Source organism: Arachis ipaensis, chromosome B04 (genome assembly GCF_000816755.2).
Source record: "Arachis ipaensis cultivar K30076 chromosome B04, Araip1.1, whole genome shotgun sequence".
NCBI lineage: Eukaryota > Viridiplantae > Streptophyta > Magnoliopsida > Fabales > Fabaceae > Arachis > Arachis ipaensis.
In genome coordinates, this window is record NC_029788.2 from 106776776 (window position 1) to 106788039 (window position 11264).

Below are 11264 nucleotides of genomic sequence, written 5' to 3' on the forward strand. Positions count from 1 at the left end.
GTCTTGATTAACTTTATCACGACATCACCAAAAATTAGATTCTACATCTTTTGAACGTCTAAATTTTGGAAAATAATTATTCCATAACATTGCAACATTCACATAATAATAATTATATCAATTACACATTAAACATTCAAAGTTCAAAAGACAATTAAAACAAAGTTAACAACCAACACAAGATTAACATAATAATAATAATTTATAGTGTCATACCAACCAATAACAACAAAATATTAAGTAGTAAACAACTACACGGGTCTAACAGGCCAGGGCCGGGTGACCCGAGGCTTGGCCCGAACCTGATTTAATAAATAACCGGGGCCATCTATTGAAACCTCGGGTCTGACCGGGCCATAACGAAACTGGGCCAAATTAGTCCCGAAATCATCGGGTCCGGTCCGGGTCTTCGAACCGGACCGGATCTTGTGCACCCTTAATTAGGTGAATCAGTGACCCATCGATTGAACCAATAACTCAGTGACCCGGTCATATGACCAAGTAGATTGCCGGTTTGGTTCTGATATCTATGCTTCCTTTCTTCTTCGCCATGCCCTTGCCTAGGTCTATGCCCTATTCTTACCTATCTTACCAGAACCTCTACGAAACACTCGAGCATTGCTCCTCCCTCAAATTCCCACGCGACGCTCGCGTGCTCCACGGCCACCTCATCCTCTCTGGCTGGTACGCCTCCGTCTTCTTGCGCAATAGCCTCCTCCATGTCTATTCCAACTGCCACCTCACCAACGATGCATTCCGCCTCTTCCACGAGTCCACCACTCACCGCAATGTCTTCACCTGGAATGCCATCATCCATGCGCTACTCTCTTCTGGTCGGGTCTCCCATGCACAACACCTGTTCGACGAAATGCCCTAACGAGACTCCGTCTCTTGGACAACCCTCATATCCGGCTACTCTCACAATGGCCTCCCAGCTCATAGCATCCAGACCTTCGCTTCCATGCTCCAGGAATTCGAATTTCATAATGGTCAAACTCAGGACAATTTGATCCTTTTTCGTTTACTTGTGTAATGAAGGCTTGTGGCTGCCTCGGATGCACTCCTTTCGCTCTTCAGTTGCATTCCCTTGTGGTCAAGTTACGTTTAGCATCCCATATTAGCATCCAAAACTCCCTTGTTGATATGTACATTAAATGCGGAGCGATTGGGTTCGCGGAGAGTGTCTTCTTTGGCATTGAGGAGCCCAGTTTGTTCTATTGGAATAGCATGATTTACGGTTATTCTAGGTTGTACGGAGCTTATAAGGCTATTGATTTGTTTGCTCGGATGCCGGAACATGATTCTGTTTCATGGAACAGGTTGATCTCAGTTTTCTCTCAGCATGGCCTTGGGGAAAAATGCCTTTTCTTGTTTTTAGAGATGTGTGATAGGGGGTTTAACCCAAATTTCATGACATATGGCAGTGTACTCAGCGCGTGTGCCAGCATTGGTGATATTGAATGGGGTGCACACTTGCATGCTCGGGTTCTTCGCGTGGAGCATGGCTTAGATGCCTATTTGGGAAGTGGTTTGATAGATATGTATGCCAAGTGTGGATGCTTAGAATTGGCGAGGCACGTGTTTGACTGCTTAGAGGAACGCAATGAAGTTTCTTGGACTTGCTTGATCACTAGTGTGGCTCAGTTTGGACTTGAAGAAGACGCTCTGGCATTGTTTAACCAAATGAGACAGGCTTTTGTTGTGTTGGATGATGTTACCCTTGCAACTGTTCTTGGGGTTTGTTTAGAACAAAATCATGTTGCTATTGTGGAGCTGCTTCATGGATATACAATCAAAAGTGGTATGGATTCTTATGTTCCTGTAGGGAATGCAATTATTACAATGTATTCAAAGTTTGGCGATTTTGAGAAAGCTTATCTTGCATTTAGATTGATGCCACTTAGAGATACTATATCATGGACAGCCATGATCACTGCCTTCTCTCAGAATGGAGACATTTCCAGAGCTCATGAATGTTTTGATTTAATGCCTGAGCGCAATGTCATCACTTGGAACTCAATGCTAAGCACATATGTTCAACATGGGTTATCGGAAGAAGGGCTGAAGTTGTATGTTCTGATGAGAAGAAAAGGAGTAGAACCAGACTGGATCTCTTTAGCTACTTCAATTAGGGCATGTGCTGACTTAGCTGTTGTAAAACTTGGGATGCAAATTGTATCTCATGCCATTAAGTTCGCCCTTATATCGGATGTTTCAGTTGCAAATAGTATTGTTACCATGTATTCAAGATGTGGGCAAATCAATGAAGCACAGAAAGTTTTTGACTCAATACATATGAAAAACCTTATTTCCTGGAATGCTATGATGGCAGCATATGCTCAAAATGGTTTAGGCAAGAAAGTAATTGAGACATTTGAGGATATGTTGAAGACCGAGTGCAAACCTGATCACATTAGTTATATTTCTGTTCGATCTGGCTGCAACCACATGGGGCTTGTAGTAGAGGGTAAACATTACTTCAAATCCATGACTAACGTTTTTAGTATTCTCCTACAAATGAGCACTTTGTTTGTATAGTAGATATGCTTGGACGAGCAGGGATGCTAGACGAGGCTAAGGAATTGATAGATGAAATGCCTTTTAAGCCGAATGCTACTGTTTGGGGGGCTCTACTTGGAGCATGCCGAATCCATCATGAATCACATCTAGCAGAAACTGCCTTGAAGAACTTGGTGGAATTAAATCCTGAAGATTCTGGTAATTATGTCCTTCTAGCAAATATATATGCTAAATCTGGAGAGTTAGAAGGTGTTGCTAATATGAGAAAGCTAATGAAAGTGAAGGGAATTCGAAAGAGTCCAGGCTGTAGTTGGATAGAAGTTGATAACACGGTACAAGTATTCACCGTAGATGACACCAATCATCCACAGATAAAGGAAATTTATATAAAACTGGAGGAGATGATGAAGAAGATAGAACATACAGAAAGATATATTAGTCCAATTTCTTCTCCCCATAGGAGTCAGAAATACCATAGTGAAAAGCTTGCCTTTGCTTTTGGGTTACTGAGTTTGCCATCTTGGATGCCTTTATATGTGATGAAAAATCTCCGTGTCTGCCATGATTGTCACTCGGTAATAAAGCTATTTTCTTTTGTCACCTCAAGGGAACTTATAATGAGAGATGGATTTCGATTTTATCATTTTAAGGATGGGGTTTGCTCATTTAGTGATTATTGGTAACATGTGGTACATATTCTATATTTTCTCCATCCCACATTTCTCTTGTTAATTTCTTCTTTCCTTCTCAACATTTATTATTATTGAAAAATCTGATATATCACATTTATGGAAATAATTTTCGCTTGTTCTACAGCCCCACTGCATGTCTACATTGGTTTTGCATTTTGGTTTGATATTGAATTTAATTGGCCAGCAACAGCACCAAACAATTATCATTATCAACTCCTTTACTGATAATCATCTGGTGCACAGTAGTCGGAGGAGAGAAAGTGGACAAATCCTGACTCCTGTCCACTGCATCAGAGGACCCTCCAGCACATTGGGAGCAGGTGTGGTGTATGTATATATAACTATATCCAATGCTTGATTATTGTTTTCATCTTTCCATGATGTGATAAATTCAAGTCCATAAGTCCATTACTTATTAGCATGTGTGTAACTAGTGTATGGCACACATCTTCAACCTGGTTTATTTTTTTAAAACAATCATTAGAGTTCTACAGTTGAAATGTTGAATGTCAGCTATAAGGTACTCAACTGATTTTTGTAAGATCAAAATATCCTAAAAAAAAGTTGTTTTCTAATGGAATCAAGTAATGTCACTTGGTGAGCAAAATTAATAATGTATGGACAATTTTTTACTGTGCAGTCTATGGACCAGTTTGATGTCGCTAATCTTTCAAAAACTAAATTTATATTCTGAAAATTGTGGGAACTAAAATAAATTAGTAATAGGCGTCATTTTTTCAGTTTCATAATTTTGAGTAATGAGTGTACCTGAAGACAGGGGAACTGGGTTCAATCACTGTTTGGAATAATTTTAACAAAGAAACTGTGAAGCTAAGTCAGGCAAGGAACCTGACTATTTATTTTCATTTATTTCCTTTTTTTATTTAACCTAGTTTTATATTATTTGTGGTTATTTTGATGCTGGAATGTAATGTACAAAGTTGCTTTTTTTTTTTAAGTTCTGGTACTACTTTGATGTCACTATATTTTTTTTTTCCCTCAAAGATAGGGAAACTTGAATCCTCGACCTCTAGGTGAGTATGGGGAGGCTATGCCATTTGAGCTATAGCTTGTTGGCTTGGATGTCACTATGTTATTAATCTCTTTTGATGGCATTCATATACTATTATGATCTCCATAGAGCTAGAACAAGATCCAGTAATTGAAGGTTTAGTGTCATTGACACAAAGCAAAGAAGGTACTCGGTTCATGGATATTCAATTCACGTTGAGTTTATGTGAGGTGAGACTTTTATCTAATCTATGAAAGGTTCTCCTTTATTTTAATCTTTATACAAATTAAAGATAATGTATGGAAGATGTTTTGGAATATAATACAGAGAGAGAAAGTGAGTACAAAATCTCATTAGGTAGTTTATATAGGTACAAAGACGGTAAAATTTTTAGCGCTACCTTAAAGCACATTTCTCATCCACAGTTCATGATGATTTCTAATAATCCACACACACATACACACACACACACAACGAACACACATTCATTATTTCACACATCCAATTATACACACACATTCATACAGTGAAACCAGCGCTCAATGCTAACTCCTTCTATCCCTTAAATCCTATATTGTTACATGAACTTCCAAAGTCTGGTCATGATTTCTTACCTAAAAGAGATCCATTTCACACATCCAATAATATCTGGACTAGAAGTTCTTCCTAATGCCAGTCCAGCAACAAGCCCACCCATATATCTGATCAAAATTCCTTTCCAATCAAAGCCATATTGAGATCCTGAGTCACGATCATCTTAAGATGCACGTGGTGAAGGCATCACATGATCTTTACATTTCTTGCACAATTGAATTCCACACAAGTCTTGCTTTCCCTCTAAGTTGCATTGAAATGTGGAGAACTGCTTTCTTTCCGGGATAGGACCTGAGAGATTGTTGAAGGACACATTAAAGAACTCCATAAAAGTTAGTTCTGTTAACTTTTTGGGAATCTTCCCCGACAAACTATTTAGTGAAAGGTCCGGTGTTTTAAAGGTTTGAGAGCTTCTCAAATGAAGATGGAATGTAGCCAACAAATATGTTATTGGACAAGTTAAGTAAAGTAAGACACATCAATTCTCCAATGACATATGGAATCTCTCCAGAAATATTGTTACTTGAAAGATCAATAGCTATCATCATGAAGTCAGATTGTTGACACCCCTCATAATCCACAATAATCCCTTTGTTAGATAATTCGAATGAATAAAGCATTTTGACCCATTCTTGTCCCTTAAGAGAGAAATGATAAATCCAACTCTTGTTGTAATTGACTTATGTTGGAAACTGCCATGGATTTCCAACTCTTTATCATGTTTGAAGGAAGTTTTATAAAGAAACCATGATGAGAAAGATCAATGATGTGGTGTTTGGGAAATGTGAATCTCCTTGAGCACTTTAAGGTTCCATAAAAGTTATTTTGACATATAACAATTACTTTCAACTGAGGCAAAAATCCCAACCAGAAAGGAAATGAATCATTGATTTGGTTATGGATAGGGGTGTTAAAAAAAACTCGTTTAACTAAATTGAACTGAAACTACAGTTTTTATAAAAAGTTTTTTTTAGCTTTCGGTTTGAAAGAAAAAAAACTAGTTTCAAATCACTTGAGTAATATACTGCCAAAGACTCAGCAAACTCCTAAACCTTAGAAGTCTTAACACAGTAACACCATTCATGTGCCTCTTCCACGCTGCTGCCAACCCACCACACCCGTCGTTGCCGTCGCGAACCATCACTGCCAACACCGGAGAACCCCGTCGCCACTGCAATATGTTGTCGTGGGCTCGCAGTTAGACATTTGCTTCCCTCCACCACTTTATGCCTTTACACTTCATGGATTCTCCTCTGCTTTTTCACCATTTCTGTGATTTTCTTTCTCTTCAACTATCTCAGTCTGCAACTATTTATCATGATTATATATTACATTTTCTTAGCATTTTTAATTTCTGGGTTCAATTCGAAGCTTCTCTTTCTGTTGTGCATTTATCTGTCACTTTTTATTTTTTTTTACCCCAACACTGAGATTTGGTGATAACAATTCTTTTTGTTGTTGTTAATTGTCTCTTAGGATTTTGAAGAATAACCAGTTGATTGGACCAAACCTGAAGATTCCTAAATTGAAGATTCTGAGTTATTCCTTTCTTTTGTTTCTCCCATTCCCATCCAAATAATACTAATCAAATTAGTGTATGTATGGTTTGTTCTCCCATTTTATATTGGATGGTATCTGAATTTTACATCATTACAGTAGTTGCTGCTGATTATATTATCATTAATGACATTGCATGTCACTTTTCCGTAGCTGAATTTTCATTTATTGACTTAACATTATATAACATAATAGGGATGAGATTATGTTTCTCTATCACTCCCCAATTACATTATTTTGTGTCTGTATCTTTTTTTTCTTCTTTTCCCACTGTTATGTTTTGGATTTTATTTTATTGATTATTTTGGTGATTATGGCTGAGGGTGACAAAAGAAATGTTATTTTCAACCAGGAAAAACCAACTTGCTGGTTAAGAATTAGGATTCTTTGATTTTATTGTAATATGTTCATTATTCATTACACAATTAGGTTTGTTTCTCTAATTGAAAATTTTGAAGGTAGAAGAGCATTCAAACCCTTCCTCCCCTACTAATCCCTCGTTACCTTCTAAACTTAGTGAATCTTTTGGGCGTAAGATTTGATCTCAGATATGGGAACATTTTAGTCCAATCGAGGGTATAAAGAAGTTTGTGAGATGCAAAAATTGCAATGGTTAAATAAAATATATGGGTAGAACAAGCATTATGTGGCAACATCAGACGCGATACTTTGACTTGAACAATAAAAAAAAAAAATAAAAGACAAACGACTGAAGGGGGACAAAACGCTCCTATATCCTCATTGAGTGTTTTCAAATCTGACTAAGCAGTATATCGGAGTATTCTTGTTGAGATGTTTGTTAATGAATAATTCTTGTTGAGATGTTTGTTAATGAAGAGCTAGTCTTTCGATATGTAGAAAAAAATGTGTTTTGAATGCTCTTGCATAGTTTATATCCCAAGTTTAAAATCCCTTCGCGTCTTACATTGACTAGTGATGTACTTGCGAAGAAGTGAAGTTGCAAAATTATCTTTCTCATCATTGTTAAAAAGTGTCTTGCAAATATCACTTGGGCGTCGAGTCAAAATGTGACTATCTCTAACTGGCACACCTTATTGATAAAGTTTAGAAGTTGCACAAAAAGATATTAAATTGTCAAATTATGGATCATTCAAAAAAAATATACTTGGTAGAGCTATTAAAACTTGTTTGGATGCTTGGAAATTTTATAAGTGTTTAGTGTAACGGTTAATAATGCAACATGCAATGATGGTGAGATTCTATACTTGAAAAAGAGGTAAATGTATGGAATAGTCTAATTTTGAAGGGAGACTATCTTTATATACTTCGTTGTGCCCGTATCTTAAATTTGATAGTGAATGAAGGTTTGAAAGAGATCGATGTCTTGATTAAAAGTATTTGCAAAACAATTAAATTTGTCAAATCATCTCTCTATGAGTGGTGAAAGCTTCAACGGGTGCAGTGAGCAGGAGAACATCTACTATATAGGCTTTGTTTGTTTGGATGTAGGAACTTTGTGGAATTCAACCTATTTAATATTGAAGCTTGGGTGGTATTTCATTTGCTAGATTTGTAAGTTGATAATTATAGAAATGAATTGAACAAATCTTATAGTGTGCCTATGGATGATGATTGGATATATGCAAAATCAATTTTACCATTTTCGAAGATATTCTATGATGCCATATTGCATATTTTTTGGACTTTGAATGTTACTAGTAATAACTACATGAAAGAAATCTTTAATATTAGAAAAAAAATTAAGCTAAATTGTGAAAATAATTATTTAAGCATAAGATAATGGGCAATAAGATACAAAGAAAATATGATAAGTAATTTTCCTTTGCAACTTGTTCAGTGTTAATTTTATGCTTAAATTATTATTTTCACAATGCAATTTGATTTTCTTTCCAATACTCAAGACTTCTTAAATGTTTGTTACTAGTAACATACAAAGTCTCAAAAATGTACAATGTAACTTCACGAGAATATCTTTGGAAACGGTAAAATAGGTTTCACATATGTCCAATCATAATCCAGAAACACACAATGGATTTGTTCAACTCATTTTTAGATTTATCATCTTGCAAATTTAGCAAATCAAATGCTTCCAATATTAAATAAGTTGAATTCTACCGAGTCACGACGTCCAAATAAACAAGGCCTTTATAGTTGATGTTCTCCCGCTCAATACACCCGAAGAAGCTTTCACCTCTCATAAGAGATGACTTACATATTTTACTGCATTGTAAATTTTTCTAATCGAATTATGGATCTCTTTCAAATCTTCTTTACCGTCAAATTTAGAATATGGTCAAAACAAGACATATGAAGATGGTTCCTTTTTAAAATTAGATTATTTCATGTATTTAGCTTTTTTTTTTAATTATAAAATTTCACCATCATTGGATATTGTATTGTCAACTGTTACACTAAAAAGTTGATGTAATTTTCAAGCATCCAAATAATCTTCAATAGCTCTACTAAGTATCTCTTTTAAGGTGGAAACTCAAGTGAAGTCAACTTCATGTAAAATTGATACCTAAAAATCGTTAAATGATTTGACTGATTTGACTAAATTTTCATTCAACGACTCTCAGATATCAACTTCAACTTCACTCACCTGAGTTTTCATCCTCTCTTAAATGGATGGTATTGATAAAATTTCAATATTTTTGTGCAAGTTTCATTTATTGTCAATAAAATGTGTTCGTTAGAGACATATAAGTCAAAGTAAGTACATGGGTCAATGTACGACACAAAAAGATTTCAAACCTGAACTACAAACTATCTAAGAGCATTCGAAACACTTCTTTATTTCTACAAATCGAAATGCTATAGTTTTTTAGTAATAAACATACATCTCGACAAGAATACTTCAAGATACTACTTGCTCAAATTTGAAAATATTCGGTGAGCATATAAGCTCACTTTTCCCTTTTTGTCTTTTATCCCTTGCTTTCTTTATTATTCAAGTCAAAGCATGGATTTCAATGTTGTCACATAGCGCTTGTTTCACTCGTACAGGCACGGACCCATCCTTATGAATGGGAGGCACTTGCCCCAGTATCATTTGATATATATGTGTCTCCATTTTAAATTTTAAATGATTCCATTATAAATAAATTAAGTCTAATTATTAAAAGTCTAAGTCTATTTTTATTTTTTTATGATTTTGACTATTAGTTAACCTAATTAAATTTAGTCTTCTTCTGTTTTTAAATCACAGCCGTCACTCATTCATTCTCTTAAATTCTTTTCTTAGTTTCATATTTTCAACCTTCTTTTTCTATTCTTTGTCTAGTGGTCATTTTCTCTTCATCAAAAGATAAATTTTAAATTCAAACTCCTATATTTTATTTGACCATTACAATTTTTGCATTTCGTATATTTTATTCAAACTCGTATATTTTATTTGACCATTACAATTTTTGCATTTCTCTATGCCCTCGATTGGACTGAAACATTCCATTTCCAATTCTTACGCTAAAAAAATCCACTATGAGAGATTAGTAGGGGCGGCTGGATTTGAATGCTCTTCTACTTCCGGCATTTACAATACGAGCAACAAACCTAATTGTGTAATGAATAATGAACACGTTACCACGAGCTGGCTGCTACTAAGATCAATGCCAATCACATGGCCAGTAAGCTCAACACCATGCCATGAGCAACAATATGTTCTTGGTTTCCAAGATTCTGTTTTAGGAAAACTAAAAGGATAATAAGAAGCAAACTCGCTTATGACAAAGCTTTACGTGAATAGCAACAAGGCATTGCTTTCATCTTGAGGACATTCATGCGTTGGCTCAACAGCAGATGAACAATTTGTAACTGTGGAAGAGATCAGCGAATAAAGAAGAATTTGTGCTCACTAAGCAAGAGAGTGCATAAATCCCATTGTAACTAATGTTTATACATTCAGATGGACATTTTAGTGCACTTAATTAAAAGTTTTTATATTAAAGGAATCCATGGTCGTGCTCATCGAGGGAAGACATTTTGACTTAAAATAAGTAGACATGTTTTTATTTTTGTATCATGTTAACTTCGATTTTTATATTTCAATAACCTATTAATTAGTTTATACCTTTTATATCCTAAGTAATAGAGATTATACTCATAAAGGGATAAAATATATTGTAATTAATAAAAAAAACATTTGTCTTTTTTCTTTAAAAAAAATTATAGACATTCAATAAAATATAAAAAGAGCCATTTTATTTGAGAATGATGAAATATACAAAACATCAATACTTGAAATGAGTATTTACGAAAAAAAAGAATGGAAGAAGGAATTCCAGTTGATAAACTCACCACTCCTAATTAATTTTGGCATTGCCATCAAGCATAATTAATTATAATCAATGATAATTAATTATAATCAATTAGAACTGCAACGGTCATTACATGATTACACCACAACAAATTTAAGAGCTCCTAATGCTTTAATACATATCTCACAACTACCTTGGCTCATCACCTATGGCTCAATTCAGCCAACAGCCCTTGAATCTGCAGAGTTTACAAAGTTACCCCATTGCTCCAGGAAAAGATAGTCTTTTTGGCTTTTGACTTGAAGAACCTGTATCTTGTGAATATAATCTCCCAGCTTGATGTCATCTCTCCTTTATTCGATCTTATTATGCCTTTTTCCATTAGTGCACAATAAGATGTCCTCTTCCAATATTATTATTATTATTTCTAAAGCCACTAATGGATTTTGACATTTATAGCAGAGTATTCTTGACATTCAATAATATCAAAATTCACGATTGTTTTATTGGTATACTTTCAGAAAAAAAATAAAAGAATTATATAAACTTTACTTTTTACATCCTAGCTATAATGGTAATCGACTTCGTTAAATTATCTTCTCACTAGATTAAATAGTTCAATCGATAAGTTATTGGTGAAATTGATTCATC

The 11264-nt window shown here is 35.0% G+C and overlaps 1 long non-coding RNA gene and 1 pseudogene across 1 annotated transcript in view; one reads left to right on the forward strand and one right to left on the reverse strand.

Moving 5' to 3' along the window:
- LOC107639659 lies at positions 210 to 3532 on the forward strand (annotated as a pseudogene).
- Positions 4325 to 11264, reverse strand: part of LOC107639660 — a 7384-nt gene continuing 444 nt past the window's right edge. The window contains exons 2-3 of the long non-coding RNA XR_001620260.2: positions 10807 to 10811; positions 4325 to 4460 (exon numbers count right to left, since the gene is read on the reverse strand). This is a non-coding gene — a long non-coding RNA (uncharacterized LOC107639660). The remainder of the gene's footprint in view (positions 4461 to 10806; positions 10812 to 11264) is intronic.